Below are 18,589 nucleotides of genomic sequence, written 5' to 3' on the forward strand. Positions count from 1 at the left end.
AGAAAAATGGAATGACCGGTGAGAGAGATGAGGGGCAGAAAGCGGGATCTGCACATCCCGCTTTCTGCCCCTCATCTCTCAAATTTTCTCCATGTTCTTTCTCTATCATTTGCACATCCCGCTTTGTGCCCCTCATCTTTCTCACTGATCTTTCCATTCTCCTCCCCCTTCTCTCTACCTCTCTCCTACTTTTCCCTCTCTACCTTCACATCCAGGCATCCATCCCACCGTCAACCCTTCCTCTTGCTACTCCACGGCCGCACCTTAGAAAAGGTAAGAATCAACTCATACAACTAGCTCAAATACTCAATGCGACTGCTCAAACTGGACACAAGTTGGTGTGTCCATTTAGCAACTTGGAGAATTGCAAAACTATATGGAGTGTGCTTCCTCTTGAGCATGCGTTGGTTTTCCCTTGAAGAGGAAAGGGTGATGCAGCAAAATAGTGTAAGTATTTCCCTCAGTTTTTGAGAAGCAAGGTATCAATCCAGTAGGAGACTACACGCAAATCGCCTAGTACCTGCACAAACAATCAAGAACCTTGCAACCAACGCGATAAAGGGGTTGTCAATCCTTTCACGGCCACTTGCAAAAGTGAGATCTGATAAAGATAATAAGATAAATATTTTTGGTAATTTTGTGGTATATATTGGATAGTAAAGATTGCAAAATAAATAGTAAACGAAAATTGTAGACCGGAAACTTATATGATGTAAAGTAGACCCGGGGGTCATAGGTTTCACTAGTGGCTTCTCTCAAGATAGCATATATTATGGTGGGTGAACAAATTACTACCGAGCAATTGATAGAAAAGTGCATAGTTATGATGATATCTAAGGCAATGATCATGAATATAGGCATCACGTCCGTGTCAAGTAGACCGAAACGATTCTGCATCTACTACTATTACTCCACACATCGACCGCTATCCAGCATGCATCTAGAGTATTAAGTTCACAAGAATGGAGTAACGCATTAGGCAAGATGACATGATGTAGAGTGATAAACTCAAGCAATATGATATAAACCCCATCTTTTTATCCTCGATGGCAACAATACAATACGTGTCGTTTCCCTTTCTGTCACTGGGATCGAGCACCGCAAGATTGAACCCAAAGCTAAGCACTTCTCCCATTGCAAGAAAGATCAATCTAGTAGGCCAAACTAAACCGATAATTCGAAGAGACTTGCAAAGATATCAAATCATGCTTATAATAATTCAGAGAAGAACCAAATAATATTCATAGATAATCAAGTTCATAAACCCACAATTCATCGGATCTCGGCAAGCACACCGCAAAAGAGTATTACATCGAATAGATCTCCAAGAAGATCGAGGAGAACTTTGTATTGAGATCCAAAGAGAGAGAAGAAGCCATCTACCTAATAACTATGGACCCGAAGGTCTGTGGTAAACTACTCACACATCATCGGAGAGGGTATGATGTTGATGTAGAAGCCCTCCGTGATCGAATCCCCCTCCGGCAGATCGCCGGAAAAGACCCCAAGATGGGATCTCACGGGTACAGAAGGTTGCGGCGGTGGAGAAGTGGTTTCGTGGCTCCCCTGGATGTTTTCAGGGTATAAGAGTATATATATAGGCGAAAGAAGTAGGTCGGTGGACCTACGAGGGGCACACGAGGGTGGGGGCGCGCCTACCCCCCTGGGCACCCTCCTGCCTCGTGGCTGCCTCGTTGCTTCCTTGACCTCCACTCCAAGTCTTCTGGATTTTGTTTGTTCCATAAAAGATCCTCGCGAAGGTTTCGTTCCGTTTGGATTTCGTTTGATATTCCTTTTCTGCGAAACACTGAAATAGGCAAAAAAAACAACAATTTGACTGGGCCTTTAGTTAATAGGTAGTCCCAAAAATAATATAAAAGAGTATATTAAAGCCCATTAAACATCCAAAACAGATAATATAATAGCATGGAAGAATAAAAAATTATAGATACGTTGGAGACGTATCAGAGTGCAAGTGGCACATTTTTTTTCACGATTTGTGTGCCATCATGGCAATGAACCTATAGCTCTATCTCAAAAAGTTGACCGGGGCATACCCGTCGCCCGTGAAGTCAGATTCCTCTGGACAAATTGGGAATTGGCCCAGGAGGTCAGACGTGCTGCCTTTTCGCCGCAGATGAAACAAATGGCAAGCTTTTAATCTGTAGTGTTCACGCGGTAGCAAAGGTGAGTTTCCTCTGCTTTTCAAATGGCCGCGTTCTAGTGATTCCTGCATTCCTAAACTTTGAAAAGCATTTGTTGGCATGTACTATCTGTTTTGCAGGTTGATGACAAACTACAACGACATCACTCACCACTTCGTCCCTAGATCTTCAGAAAAAGGCAGGCTCCGCCCTTTTATAGTGTGTTTTGAAGTTAGCATGCCACATATTATTGTTTGACCCAGCTTCGTCGGAGGGACTTGGCAGTAGCCGCCCATAATCAATCATCTCATGTACCTGACCATGCCGAGAGGCTGTCTGTTGATGTGCTGCGATTATTCTACCATCCAAGAATTGTGTATGTATTAGTTTTTTTAACTTTCCAAATTCTAGCATGTTCCATACTATTTTTTCTGTGTCCCTTGAGCGCCATCCGAATAATAATTGGTGAGCTATACAACGGCGCTTCCTTCTCTCTGATTCAATCTCAAACTAGTACAGATGCAGGACAACTCAGGTGAAAAATCTTAATGAGTAAATGGGATGGTGAAATGCACACACAGTTTCTTTGTCAAAAACCTGATGGAGTACACAATTTCTCTGTCTACAGAAATGAGCTCATTAGGACACAGATCATTAATCCATATAGGGCAGAACCGTCTTCATTCACCTAGATGAGAATGGAAAGTTTCAATTCACCTGGCCAACACGATGCAATTCATTTTACTTGGCCAAAACGATGCCGAACTGTGTCCAGCTAGCTAGACAAAAATGGCAGTTTTTACATGCCCAGACCAACACGCCACACCTTAGAACTTTTGGAAAATAACCAGAATTAGGCAAGTTAGTAGCTGGCCCAAAGTAGCTCGTGGTGACCCATGCTTGCTCAAAAAGGCATGGCATCTATTTGCTTCGAAAACGTGTGCAAAGTCAGAGGCTAGGTTGCCTTTCCTAGACCCTGCCTCTATAAAGTTTTAGCTTAGCATTCCTGTTTCATCATGGTGAAATTCAATAAACAGTAAAATCGGAACCTTATCCACCCAAAGGTGCGGATCCCAAAGAGAATGAACGGTTCTAATAACAACAATCCGAGCTGGTGTGGATAGCAAATCCATCCTCTCTCTATATATATACATATAGGGAGAGAGAGACAGGGGGAGAGAGAGAAAGAGAGAGGACACCCCATCTCCTACATACGGGGTGAACTACATAAACTACCTATTGTACTCATCCACCGTCTTGGAGCCTTGAGTGAGGTTTAAGAACTCCTCTCTCGTCTTCTCCATCAAGACCTCAAGGATGTACTAAGCACATAAATCTTGATCAAGGTTTCCTAAGTGATAGTTGGTCCACTAGTTTGCCGCCGCACCCTTGAGCTGGTACGAGGAAAATTTGACGTAGTCCATATGGGCGACTTTAGCGTTGTGCAGAGCGCACCTGATCTTCCGGATCTAGTAGTCCGCATCGAGAGGCTCTTTCGAGGAATGGTACTCCAGAGGTATGTCCCCGAGGAAGTCTTTGAGGGAGAGTTAAGCAATGTGCTCCTGTTGCTTGCAGTTTTCTTGATTAATGCTGAGAGCAATGGTCTCCGACATTTGCGCCATTATTTGACAATTGTGCTCATGGTCATTGGGAATTGCATAACATATTAGGGTCACTCTGCTGAGTCCCATGAGTTGTTGGAACCATCCTGTAGATGACACCAAGATCAGCTTGACATAGCATAAGAATTGGAATTTTAAGAATGGAAATATCGGTTGATCCCAATTGCAATAAGGCAGATTATGCAATATATGGAAAGGAATTAACAAAAGGAATGTAGCAAAACTAATCACACTAATAGAATTGCCTCTCAATTTATGAAAACACCATTGCGCAAAAAACATTAACCGACAATGGAGCAACATTGCAAGTGGAAGCTATCCCTAAGGTGTATAGAATTCCAAAACTATCGATAACCTAGAACTTTGAATTTAGATAGGTCCTGAGTAAAAACTCTATACACCACTTGTCCTTTCCAGGGATGGGGGTGGGAGGGTAAGAAGTAAAAAGTAATTCCTACTATCACTGTAACTATCTCAATAACTAGTAAATACTTTTGTTTACTAGATGACCAGTAGTAAGGGATCCAACAGGTGGTTTGATACATCTCTAACATATCCATTTTTTTATGATTCATGCTACATTTCTATCAACTACATACACTTTGGGCATATTTTTATTAATTTTTATTGGACTAACATATTAATCAAGTGGCAGTTTCTGTCTTTGGTGTTTTTAGTTTTTCAGAAAACACCCCAGAAAAAGTCTATGAAAAATCAAAATAAATTGAATCCGGAAGTTTTGGGCCGGGAGAGAGCCACAACGGCGAGACCCTAGTCCTAGAGGACCCCCACAAGGTGCACGAGCCAACCATACATGGGCGTCTAGGGGCGTCCGTGGCCCGTCAGCACCCCCCTAGGTAGCTTCGGTGCCCAATGGGTATTTCCCACCCCTTACGGACTTGTTAACTAACAACCCTTCAGGGGAGAGGAGAGCCCTGGCACGATAGCTTATCTCACTATACATTTCTTGAAACCGCCAAACATAATTATCGAGCATTTTTTTGCCGCCATGGTCTTCCATCACATTACTTAGTGTGATTTGACCACCATAAGTAGGCATTCTTTTCTTAAATAATGAAACACTTTCGTACATGACAACCTGGCTAAAACATATAACGAGAGGTGCACGAAGTGGTAAAATCTGAAGAATCCTGCACTACACCACTTTTAAAGGGATGAAGAGGGATTGGTGGAATAGTTCATTGTATTGATTGAGCCTCGTGGGCATATATATAGAAGTACAATGATCTACTTGGAGTACAAGACAAGCTAGAACAAATTCTAGTCTATCTCATCTTTCCTAATAATCAATATACTCAACATCCCCCGCAGTCACAACGGTAGTGATGCAGATGGCGAGACTGGACAAGAATCTGAAGGCAAGCCAACAGACACCCCCCACAGTCGTAACAGTCGATGCATCGCGGAAGTCGTGGCTGGAGTGGCAACCGACAAGGTTGCTCAAGCAAGGCGGTAGCCCTTTGTGCCGTTTGTCTAGGTAGCCAAGAGCGTAGGTGGTGGAGCCGTGGTCGAGGTAGCCATGCGAAGAATGTCGTGGTCAATGTCGAGTCGGGGTGGCAAGTGTCGAGGAAGTCGCCGTGGAGCCGCGGGCGCCGAGTTAGCATGGGCGTAGTGGTGTCGAAGTAGTGGTGCACCGAGAAGAACATGTTGTTTACGACGCGTCGCGGCGGGTTTGCCAAGCCTGGGGATACATCATGGACGAAGGCACGCACCTGTGTTGCCAGCACCGGTCATGCGTAGACGGACGAAGACGAAGTTGACGAAGCGCCGACCAGGCTTGCCAGGTTCGGGAACACGTCATGGATGAAGGCACACATCGGTGTTGCCAGCACCGGGCATGCGGAGACTGGGACCTGCACGAGCTATTCGCCATGTCGAGGAATCAGAGGGCCAGTAGAGAAGAAGACTCGACGACGGTTGTGGCACCAATCAGCGTGGTGGTTGATGTCACCATTGTTGTCGGAGTAGACGAAGTGGTCAGGGTAGATGACGGCGACGCTGGCGACGAGCTGGTGCTGGACGAAGACGAATAGAGTGGACGGGCGACGGCGGCGGCTATAGAGGTAGCGGCGATGGCCGCCAAAGAAGAGCAGCGGCGGCGGCCTGACGACAGCGGCGGCGGCTAGGTTAGGAGTGCGACGACGGTGCTCGAAGTAGGCGAAGAACCCTGATAGCATGACAAAGACCGGCGCGGATGGTTGCATTCCCGCGCCAAGGGAGACGGCGCGGCGCATACCACGGGAGGTTGACGCGCGGTGACGGCGGAGTGGACCGCGGGCGGCAGGCAGGTCGTGGCAACAGCGGGAACACCTCGGGGCGGCGGCGGCGCGACAGCCCGAAGGGGCGGCGGCGCGACAGCCCGAAGGGGCGGCGGCGCGACAGCCCGAAGGGGCGGCGCAGCGGCGGAGCGCGGGTCGGTGCAACCGCGGGGACGGCCTCAGGGCGCCGGCGTGGACCGCATGCTACGCTCGCTACGGCCCGACGCGGCAACGCAGCGGCAGCACGAGGGTCGGTGCAGCCACGGGGACGACCTTGAGTGCACGGCCTCGTTGCGGCGGTAGACTATGAGCCGCGACACTACGGCCCGAAGGGGCGACGCAGCGGCCGCACACGGATTGATATAGCCGCGGGGAGAACCATAGGGTTGCGGCGTTGTGGCCCGATGGGGCGACGCAGCGGCTGCCCAATGCTCAATTTGTGTAGAAGCGTATATACTCGGTGGCGATCTTCATTAATTTTTGCGGAGACACGCGTATCCGGTAGATCAGACCGAAGGTGCGATGAGCGAAACTGCGAAGATGACGACAGTCGATGAGGCACCTGCGATGTGTGTACCGGCGGGCGGACGGACGTTGCAGGAGGAGAGAGCGGCCACGAAGCAGCCGTCAAATAGCACGCAGTCCGACAGCGCACATGCATGTCCTTCCATGCAAGCACGGCGGGGAGCATGTACATGCAACGTGCTTGAACATCATGGAGCTGTGCTACTGTGCAAAGTGTCATCCGCGCCGGGTGCGTGCGTGGTCTCAGGCCATGCTGCAGGGGAGCGGCCGCGTGAGTATCGGCGGACCAGATGGTCCAAGCCAGCACAAGTACACAAGCAGCCGCCGCGTGTAGCGACGAAGATGCTGGTGGACTCGACGTCAATGGTGGAGAAGAGACGCATGGTAGATGACGAGCGGCGGCAGGTGTCGGAGTAAATGGCCACGGGTAGCCTAACCAACTATCCATGGCTCTTCAAAAATTATCAGGCCATTTGAGCCTTCAAGCATTCAAAGCATTGGGCCGCCTTCCCCCGGCCGGCTACCCCAGGAGCCGACTCTCAGAAGGTGACCCAGCCTCAGAAACCTCCCCCAATATAACTACGAGATGGCCGACTCCAGGAAGCCGGCCATGGAGAACGCCGACTCCCAAGAGCCGGCCATGAAGAACGCCGACTCCAAGAAGCCGGCCAAGACCGCACCCACCAAAACTACGCCCACATAACGGTGACAAGACGGGGTGTGGCTACAGTGCGGCCCACTACCCCCAAATCCCGAGGCAGGCATGGCCACAGGACGCCGTACGAGTCAGCCATCTCCCGTCCGACTCGGCACTATAGCCATGCTGGCCTCAACGTCATCCCCGACAGACGCCAGTATGGCCCGCGGGCGGCGGGCCCCTTTAACCAGAGAGAGGCATGAAGGCGGCCCGGCCTCCCCAAGTCGGCCAGGGGCGTAGCCGGCCCCCAGAAGCCGGCTACCCCCTCCCTCGAAACATGTGCCACATTAAGGAGACAAGACGAGGTAAGGCTACAGTGAGAGCCCGCGAGGCGGCACACTGTAGCCACGCTTACCTCGACAAAGCCCTCGTCATCAGGGGCGAGGCCACAGTAAACAGCCGCCGACCAGACCCCCTAGCGGTGAGGCCGGCCTGTCGACCAAGAGGTCGGCAGCCGGCGGGACCCACCAGTCGGCGGGCCCTAATGGCCGGCGGAGAAGCCGGCGAGCACAGACACTGACGACTTGGACCCGCGCCCAGCCGGATTACAATTGTACCCCCGGGGGGTAGGCCTATATAAACCCCCCGGGGCACCCATGCAAAGGGTTGGCTTCTTAGAGTTACACACACACCATATAGAGAGGGAAGCAAGAGATAGACTTGCTCTTCTTCTCCCTTGAACCCGACAGCTCAAGGAGCACTTGTAGCTACTCATTCTGATCTAGTGATCACGCGGAGACCCCGCAGAGCAGGACTAGGGGTGTTATCTCCACGGAGAGCCCCGAACCTGGGTAAGATTCGCCGGCGAGCATGTCTTCGCCTCATCCCGTTTCCAGGCACCGGCGACTTCTTACTGGCTCCCACAATGATAAGCCACCCGTTGGCATATGTCGCACCTACCACCCGACATTTGGCGCCCACCGTGTGGCCAGGTGCACCGTCGTCCGGAGACCTGTTCTGGACGGGAACCCTTTTTCTCCCCCGCGAGCGCAGCCAGCCTGCTGTGCCCGATGGCGTTTGCCCCGGCGCGCTGCAAGGCGTCGACGACGCCTGCGCGGCGAGCTGCCTCGCCGATCTGCTCGGCGAGGCTCGCATCTCCGACGAGCCTGCGTCCGACGCGGGCACGGACTACCCCGAGAGCCGCCTCATCAGCCTCCTCGACCAACTTCACGTCTCCAGTGAGCCTGCTGCAGACTTGGAATCGGTCGGCTCCACCGACCCGATGCTTGTCGATTCCGACACGGCATCGTTCGACGCCTACCCCTCCGACATGGTGGTCTTCGACGACCCTCTCCCTCGAGCTGACAGCGGCAGCAACGCTGTCACCGAAGTGTTGGTCATCAGCCACGTCGCCAACTCGGGCGAGAACACCCGCGACGCCCTGCAAGCGGCGATGCACGACTTATCCGTCCCCATCCCGGCCGACGCCGACGCCGAGACCTTGGAGGCACGCCGCCTCGCCCTCATCGCGGAAGGCCAGAAGATAGCCTCCATGAGACGCCTCACCGAGGCCCACCAGCGCGAAGTCGACCGCGCCGCCTTCGGTACGCCGCCGCATAGCGGGCCGAGCCGAGCCGGCTTTGTCCAGAAGCGCGGCGCGGCTATCGCCAGCATGCTGGGGGCAGATCGCCCTGTCTACGCCACCCCGCTCGAGAATCTACGAGCCGCTCAGGCGGCCGCTGAAGAGCTAAATGGGCTGGGAGCCGATGAGCTCCCCTACATGACAAGGCTGATCCAGTAGCTGATCGACGCGCCCGTAGAACGGCACAAAGCCGGCGCCCACGCTGATAGTCATCCCCCGCGCCGGGAGCACGCCGCGACGTCCCGGTCGCCGACTATGAGCGGCGCCCACGAGAGGAAAGACAAGGAGCCGGCTGCTAGCCGCAGCCGGACTCGTATCACCATCGAGCGCGACGCGGAAGGCCGCCCTCGAGCGGTGGAGCTCCAAGGAAATCCGCCTCCTCCCCCGCCTCGAGGGGAGAGACGTCCCACCCCGCCGCCTGTCACACATCCGACTCTCAGTGGCCGACTAGCCCGCCGCGAAGGAGTCGGCGAGAACGACGCCCGCCACCGGATTGACCGCCTAGCTCGATCCCTGGCGCTAGAAGAAGAAGACGATGTCGGCCCGCCGTGCTTTGGCCCCCGCATCCGCGACGAGCCCTTCCCCAAAGGGTTCTCGCTCCCCAGAGACACGCCCAAGTACAACGGCTCTGTGAAGCCGGAAGATTGGCTCATCGACTATTCTACTGCGGTCAGCATAGCCAACGGCAAGAGACGCGTCGCCGTGAAATACGTCCCCCTCATGCTGCAAGGCACGGCGCGCACCTGGCTCAACAGCCTCAAGCCCTACAGCGTCAACAGCTGGCTGGACTTCACAGAAGTCTTCGTCCGCAACTTCACCAGCACGTACAAGCGGCCTCCCAAGCCTCGCCAGCTCTCCCTATGCGTCCAAGGGCCCAACGAGTCGACCCGCGACTACCTCACGCGGTGGGCCGAGCTCTGCAACTCCTGCGAGGGGATGCACGAGGTTCAGGCCATCGAGTACTTCACCGCCGGGTGCCGAGAGGGCACCCTCCTCAAGCACCGGCTCCTCTGCGACGAGCCGGCTACCCTCGATGAACTTCTGATCATCGCGGATAAGTACGCCACGGCCGACTCCTCGATGAAGACCGAGCTCCGAGTGGACGCCTCTGGGAAGGTGCTTGCTCCGGCTCCCAAGACGCCGGCTAGCGAGTCCAATCGGCGCCCCTACCAGAACGACCACACGCGCAAGGCCCCTATGCCGCCTTCCACCAGTCGGCAGGTGGCCACAGTTGAAGATGAGCAACACGAAGAACGGCCCGCTCCCAAGAAGAAGGGTGGCAGGCCGGCTTGGCAGCCGGCTTTCTCCTACGAGCGGACTCTCGACGCCCCCTGCAAGTTCCACAGCGGCGCGAAGCCGTCCAACCACACGACCCGAAAGTGCCACTGGCTCACGCGAATCTCCAAGGGCGAGGGGCTGGTGCCGCCTCCACCTCCCAGCCCGCCGCCTCCAGCCCCCCAGCAGCCGGCGGCTCGGCCGGCAGTTGGAGCCATTCAAGATGAGTTCCCTGAAGAGCATGCCGCCTACGTCGTCTTCACAAGCCAAGTTGAAGACAAGCGTAGTCGGCGCCATCAGCATCAAGAGGTCAACGCAGTCGCCTCTAGCGCTCCCGAGTTCATGCACTGGTCCGAGAAGCCCATCAACTGGAGCCAGGCCGACCACCTAGAGGTGATGCCATCCCCTGGCTCCTATGCACTAGTCTTGGATGTCACCCTCGCGACGGAGAGGCGAGCTGCCCGATTCTCCCGCGTCCTGATTGATGGCGGAAGCAGTATCAATATACTGTACCGCGATACCATGGAGAAGCTGAACATCAAGGTGAAGCAGCTCATGCCAAGCCGGACCGTGTTCCATGGCATCGTGCCCGGCTTGTCTTGTTCCCCGATCGGCAAGATCAAGATGGATGTTCTCTTCGGAGACAAGGATCATTTTCGCCGAGAAGCGGTCTGGTTTGAGGTAGTGGATCTGGAGAGCCCCTACCATGCTTTGCTTGGCCGACCTGCTCTGGCCAAGTTCATGGCTGTGCCCCACTACTCCTACCTAAAGATGAAGGTGCCGAGCTCGAAGGGGATCATCACCATAGCCGGCGACTACAAGAAGTCCATCGAGTGCGCCATGGCCAGCAGTCGGCTGGCCGAGTCCCTCGTAGTGGCAGAAGAGAAGAAGATGCTGGAACGGGTTGTGGCCATGGCCGGCAAGCAGCTGGCTTTGTCCCCCAACCCCAAGGATTATGATGCGCAGGGCTCCTTCCAGCCGGCCAAGGAGACGAAGAAGATACCTCTGGACCCGGAGAATCCGGAATGGTTTGCTGTCATTGGGGCAAACCTGGACAGTAAATAGGAAGACGAGCTCGTCGACTTCCTCCGTGAGAATCGAGATGTCTTCGCATGGTCCCCAAAGGACATGCCGGGTGTCCCGAAGGATTTCGCCGAGCACAAATTGCACGTCCGAGCCGACGCGAAGCCGGTCAAGCAGCCCCTCCGCCGACTGTCAGAAGAGAAGCGAAGAATCGTAGGAGAAGAGATAGCCAGGCTCCTCGCCGCTGGCTTTATTATGGAAGTATTTTTTTCTAGAGTGGCTTGCCAACCCAGTCTTGGTTTTGAAAAAGAATAACAAGTGGCGTATGTGTATAGACTACACCAGCCTCAACAAGGACTGCCCCAAGGATCCGTTTGCTTTGCCACGGATTGACCAAGTGATAGACTCCACAGCCGGATGCGAGCTGTTGAGTTTTTTGGATGCCTACTAAGGGTACCATCAAATCAAGTTGGATCCAGCAGACCGACTGAAGACTGCCTTCATCACACCATTCGGAGCTTTCTATTACCTGACTATGACATTCGGCCTAAGGAATGCCGGTGCCACTTTTCAGCGTTGCATGCAGAAATGCCTCCTCAAGCAACTCGGCAGAAATGCCCACGTCTACGTAGACAACATTGTGGTGAAGACAGAGAAGTGCGGCACCCTGCTGGAGGACCTCAAAGAAACATTCGCCAACTTGTGCCAATTCCAAATCAAGCTCAACCCCGAGAAATGCGTGTTCGGAGTACCAGCTGGCCAGCTGTTAGGCTTTCTGGTCTCCGAACGCGGCATCGAGTGCAACCCTGTGAAGATCAAGGCCATCGAGAGGCTGGAGATTCCCACCAAATTGCGAGATGTGCAGAAGTTCACCGGGTGCTTGGCCTCCCTAAACCGCTTTATCAGCCGGCTAGGAGAGAAGGCTCTCCCCCTGTACCGACTCATGAAGAAGTCCACTCACTTCGAGTGGAATGACCAAGCCGACCAAGCCTTCCATGAGCTGAAGAAAATGCTGACCACTCCACCTGTCCTGGCGGCACCGACTGAGAAGGAGCCCATGCTCCTCTACATTGCGGCGACTAGCCGAGTGGTCAGTACAGTTGTCGTGGTCCAGCGCCCGGAAGAAGGCCGAGCCCAGCTAGTTCAAAGGCCGGTGTATTATCTAAGCGAAGTACTCTCCAGCTCAAAGCAAAACTACCCGCACTACCAGAAGATGTGCTATGGGGTGTACTTCGCCGCCAAGAAGCTGAAGCCCTACTTCCAAGAGCATCCCATCACGGTCGTGTGCACCGCCCCGCTTGCCGAGATCATAGGCAGCCGGGATGCATCCGGCCGGGTGGCTAAATGGGCCATTGCATTGGCACCATACACAATCTTCTACCAACCCCGCACCGCCATCAAGTCCCAAGCATTGGCCGACTTCCTCGTCGACTGGGCCGAGACCCAGTACCTACCACCGGCTCCCAACTCTACCCATTGGCGGATGCACTTCGACGGGTCCAAGATGCGCACCGGCTTGGGAGCCGACATCATCCTCACCTCTCCCAAAGGCGACAAACTCAGATACGCGCTGCAAATCCACTTCGCCGCCTCCAACAACGTGGCCGAGTACGAGGCGCTCATACATGGGCTCCGGCTAGCCAAAGAACTCGGCATACGCCAGATCCTGTGTTATGGCGACTCAGACTTGGTGGTCCAGCAGTCGTCTGGCGACTGGGACGCCAAGGATGCAAACATGGCGAGCTACCGATTCCTCGTCCAGCAGATCAGTGGGTACTTTGAAGGGTGCGAGTTCCTTCACGTACCAAGGGCCGACAACGACCAAGCAGATGCCCTGGCACGGATCGGCTCCACCCGACAGGCCATACCGACTGGCGTCTCCCTCCAGCGCCTCCTCAAGCCGTCCATCAAGCCGTCTCCAGAGTCGGAGTCTATCTTCGTACCGCCTGTCCCCGATGCAGCCGGATCCGACTGGAGGAACCCCGCGGGCGGCACGGGGACTTCGACAACTGGCCCGGGGACTGCCGTAGTCGCACCCGTCCCGGGGACTTCAGAACCCGGCCCGGGGACTGCAGCAACACAAGATGCGGTGGCCGACTCCAATTCCACGCCACCCGACCCACCCACCCGAGTCATGGTGGTCGTACTAACAGAAGAAGAAGTCACAGCTCCATCATGGGCCCAGCCCATCCTCAAATTCCTAGTCAACAGAGAGCTGCCGGCTGATGAGATCTCAGCAAGACTAGTGCAACGACGAGCCGGATCATATGCAATAATCAACAGAGAGCTTGTCCAGCGCAGCGTCACTGGAGTCTTCCAGCGCTGTGTCGAGCCAGGAAAAGGAGTGGCAATCCTCAAGGATATCCATCAAGGCGAATGCGGCCACCACGCAGCCTCAAGATCACTTGTGGCCAAAGCTTTCCGCCACGGTTTCTTTTGGCCGACTGCTTTGGAAGATGCCAAAGAGATAGTCAAGAGCTGCAGAGGATGCCAAGTTTTCAATTCCAAGCAACACCTGCCGGCTTCTGCACTCAAGACCATTCCCCTCACCTGGCCCTTTGCCGTCTGGGGACTGGACATGGTGGGCCCTTTCAAGACAGCCCACGGCGGCTTGACACATCTGCTTGTCGCCGTGGACAAGTTCACCAAGTGGATCGAAGCGAAGCCGATCAAGAAGCTGAACGGGCCGACTGCCGTGACGTTCATCACCTACATCACTACTCGGTACAGCGTACCGCACAACATCATCACCGACAACGGCACAAACTTTGCCAAAGGAGCACTGGCGCGTTTCTGCGCGACGCAGGGTATCCGAATGGACTTAGCGTCCGTTGCCCACCCGCAGTCAAACGGCCATGTCGAGCGAGCAAATGGACTCATCCTCTCCGGCATCAAGCTCCGACTGGTTGTACCACTAGAGCGATCGGCCGGCTGCTGGTTCGATGAGCTGTCGGCTGTCCTCTGGAGTCTGCGTACTACCCCCAACAAGTCAACCGGCTTCACTCCATTCTTCCTTGTATATGGTGCCGACGCCGTCATCCCAACCGACATCGAGTTCGACTCACCGCAGATCACCATGTACACGGAGGCGGAGGCCAAGGAAGCAAGAGAAGACGGTGTCGACCTACTGGAAGAAGGCCGGCTGTTAGCACTCATCCGGTCCGCCATCTACCAGCAGGGGTTGCGCCGTTACCACAACCGCAAGGTCAAGCCAAGATCTTTCCAGGAGGGCGACCTTGTGCTTCGGCTGATCCAGCGAATAGCCGGCCAGCACAAGCTCTCGGCCCCCTGGGAAGGCCCTTTCGTCATCAGCAAGGCACTAGGCAACGACTCCTACTACTTGATCGACGCGCAAAAACCAAGAGCACGCAAGAGTGATGACTCCGGCAAGGAGTCGGAGCGACCATGGAACGCGAACCTCCTGAGAAGATTTTAAAGTTGAAAGCAGTATGTATCATGCTACCCTTTTGTATTAAGTACGAAACAACAGGCCTCCCGAGGAGCACTCGGGGACTGCCTTCATTTATCTATGAGTGACGAGTGTCATATCCATGAATGTATTATTACATTTGATTTCCTGTCTGGCACCGGGTTCGACTAGTCGGCCCGGGGACTGGCCGCCTTAAGCTATATTAAAGTTCTACCTGAAGTCAGACAAGTAGTGTGCCGGCTCCCGAGTCCTCTCTTGTTAAAAGTCGCAGCTCGAAGAACCGACTGTCCGACTAGCAAGAGCCAAGGCAGAAAGGATGCCCACAAGAAAAACGGCTAAGGACTAATGAACTTATATAGCGAAAAGACGGCCTCTGACCACGCTTGCCGGCTGTCAGAACAGCCGGCTGGCCGGCTTCCCAAACACTTCGCTATAATCCAACAAAGCTAGAGTACTTGCCCTCCCAATTGGCCAAGCACTTCTCCAGCCACAGATTGCAGAGCAACTGCCTGACTGGGGAGGCGGCAACCAAGGGAGGGCGGGAAAGGAAACAGCAGAAGGATGAAAAGCAAAGAACAAGGAAAAGCCAAACACTTGCATAGTCATGTATACATATAAAGCCCCCAACAGGCCGGCAATCGACATATTCGAATAAACCCCCAGTGGGTGGAATTGTGTAAACTTAACAGAACATTGTTCCAAAAGTGACAAGACAGGAAAATAAAAGATAGCAGACTAGACTAAAGGTGCAGTGTGGGAGCAGGGTTGGTCGGTTGAGACGGCGTCACCGGCTGAAGGAGTGGCCGGCTGGCGGGTCTCGGCTTGATCACCGCCAGTGGCAGGCGGCGCACCCGCGCGTGCTGTGTTGCTGGAGGCACGGTCAAGCTGAGGCTGGCCGGCCGTCCACCATCCGGCTCGGCGTCTTCACCCTCCTCCTCCTCCTCTTCGCCCTCGTCGCTGGAGTCGATCTCCTCCGTGGAGTCTTCGCCGTCTGCCGGGTTCAGCCCGAACCATTCCTTCGGCTGGGCAACACCATTGTCATCTACCTCAGGGGCGAAGGCGCTGGTGTCGGTGTAGTCGGCGATCGCCGAAGCCCGCCGGATGATAGCCGGCCGCGCCGGCTCCAGCTCCGTGTCGGCCTGCTGCCGCCAGGTAGCCAGCTGGTCCAGACTCAGGCCGGGATACCAGGCCTTGACGAACTCCAGTGCCCACCTGGCGCCTGACCGAGCCGCCGAAGCCTTCCAGGCTTCGAAGCGGCCAACCGCCACCTCCAGCCAGTCCGCAGTCCGACTGGGGGTGCGGGGAACCACTTCGCCGGGCCAGAGGGCGGCCAACACCTGTGCCCTGGCACGTTGAAGCCGGCGGAGCAGTCGATGAGCCGGCTGGAGGCGGGCTTGGATCGCCAAGAGCTGCTCCTCTAGCGACCAGCTAGCGTTTGGTGCAATCTCGGCGCCAGCCTGCCTCCGTGCCTCGCGGCGAGCCTCGATGATCTGGTTGGCGGCGGTAGAGTAGCCAGGGAAGTACTCTGCGCAAGAAAGAAAGAGAAAGAAGAGAAAACACCAAGTCAGAAAACGAGCCAAAAGCGGCAAGCGGCAAGAAAGGACGAAGAAGAAGGCGGCTTACCGTCAACTAAATCTTCGATCTGGCCATAGCCATTGATCAGCGTCTGCCGTGCTTCGGCCCAGCCAGCCGCCTCTGTATCATACTCGGCCTGGAGGGCGGCTTCGCTGTCCTGCACCGCCTTCAGAGCCGCCTTGTGGCTCTCCTCCTGGTCGGCCAACCTCTTGGCCAGGCGGTCACACTCCTGCACCAAGGCGGCAAACTCGGCCTCCTTAGCACGAAGGGCGGCCTGAGACCCTCCCAGCTGCTCCCTTAGACTGGCGTTGGCCGCTGCAGGGACGGCAGAGAAAGAAGAAGCAATAAGAAGAAGTCGTCAAGGAAGATCCGACCCGACTGCCCAGCAGTCGGCCCGAATCTCGGGGACTACACCCAGTGGGTGCGCTGACGCGCCCCCACGTGAGATAAAGGACAAAGCACTTACCCCGGCTCTCAGATAGATCGGCGGTCTTCTGGGTCAGCTCCCGAGCCTGGGAGTTGAAGGCAGCCGCGCGAAGATTGTGGTAGTCCTGCAAGACAGACAGAAGAGCGAAGTAAGAGCAAGAATAGCAAAACTAGATCCGCTAAGAAGTTCCAAGCCGCCTGCTCAGCAGCCGACTCGGAACTCGGGGACTACACCCAGTGGGTGCGCTGACGCGCCCCCACGGAAGAAACCAAGATCAAAAAAGCAAGATAAGAAGACTAACCCGGATGGCCGCCCGCGTCGCAAGGAACTCGTCGTTGTATTTCCTCAGCGCCGTAGCCTGGGCTTGGAGCCGGGTCTGGACGTCCTGCGCGGCCACATTCATCACGGCCGTCCCTCCGCCCGGCGTCCACCCCGAGCTGGCGCTGGCCGCCTCCATATCCTGGGCCGACGAGCTGGAGCCCGCGGCCGGCTGCGGCTCCGATGCAGCCTTCTGCGGCTCTGATGCGGCCTTCCCCGTGCGCTGGCGCGACGACGTCCGGACCGCCAGATCAGTCCTCGTGGCCGGCTCGCCCCCGGACGATTGCGCAGGCGGCAGATCAGGCCGGCCGCCTTGAGCCGCCCCAGTCGGCGGGGCCGGTGCCGCCACCCTCTCCAGGATGACGATGTCGTCTTCCCTCTCTAGCCCCGGCTGGTCACTGCCGGCTTCTTCTGGCGGGGGCTCCGGGGCCCCAGGCGCCGCGACGCGCAGTGGGGTGACCAGCAAGGCCCCCTCCGCCATCGCCGCAGCCGCAGCCTCCGCTTGGGCCTTGGCTGCGGCGTCAGCGCGCGCCTTCGCCGCCTCCTCCTCCTGCGCCGCCTTGGCAGCGGCCGCCCTCAATGCCTCCGCCTCCCGCTCCTCCCGTGCCTCCCACGCGTTCCGCTCCGTCGCCGCCTGAAGATCGGCACGGGGGTCCACGCGGCGAGTAGTGCTCCCAGATTCTCCCGGCGACCCAACGACGGAGGCGGCAGCAGCCCGCTCGAGCGACAATGGAGCCCTGGTTTTTTGGAGAAAAGACAAGGACTCAGGAGCTACCAGAGAAAAGAAAAAAGAATACACGAAAGAGTATGTACTTACGCCGACACCGTCTGCGGCTGCTTCACCGCCTTGCGGAAGCGGGCTGCCTTCGCGGACGCCTCCTCCCGCCTGGTCGCGCTGCCCCACCTCTGGGCTTCTTCGGCCGGCTGCCGAACAAGCCCGGCGCGGCACGACGCTTTTGCCCGACGCCCCGAGCAGGCGGCGCGGCGGAGGAACCCGCGCCGTGGCCAGGCGCCGGCTGGCGGCGTGGGACGACTTCAGCCTCGTCATCGTGCGGCCAGTCGTCGAAGCTGACTCCAAGCCTGGAGCCGCCTGTCTCGCCGCCGTCTTGGCCACCGCCCGCCTCGGTGTTGTCGTCCATAGCGGCCGCCCCCAAGTCGGGGTCCTCCAGATCGTGCTCTGTCCGGTCGGGGACGAATCGGCGCTCCGCGTCCGACCCGCCTGCAGGCCGAAGAAGAGGGCTCTGTCGAGACAAGCCGACTAGTCAGAGTCGGCCAAAAGGAACTCGGCGACAAAACTGAGAGAAGAGAAAGAGAAAAAGAGAACATACCGTGGGCGGCGGATGGGCTCGGCAATATGGCTCCTTGCCGAACTGCCACTCTGCGGAGAGCTTGCAGTTCGCAAGGTTGTTCACCATATAGGCCACCTCGTCGTGCGGCATGTCTTTGGTGCACATCCGACTCGGATCGAGCTGGCCGCTCATCTGACAGATCAGATGAGGGCGGCTCTGGAGCGGGAGCACCCGGCGCGTGACAAAGGAGGCCAGCAGGTCAGGCCCCGACAAGCCCTCCGCCTAGATCATCACCCGCAGTCGGGCGACCGCTGCGGCTCCAGCCGGCGTCAGCGTCACGGCCCGATAGGACCACTGGGGCCGCCTGCCTGCCGGTGGGCTAGCTACGTAAGCCGGCAGATTG

The sequence above is a fragment of the Triticum aestivum genome, chromosome 6D (genome assembly GCF_018294505.1).
Source record: "Triticum aestivum cultivar Chinese Spring chromosome 6D, IWGSC CS RefSeq v2.1, whole genome shotgun sequence".
NCBI classification, from domain to species: Eukaryota; Viridiplantae; Streptophyta; class Magnoliopsida; order Poales; family Poaceae; genus Triticum; species Triticum aestivum.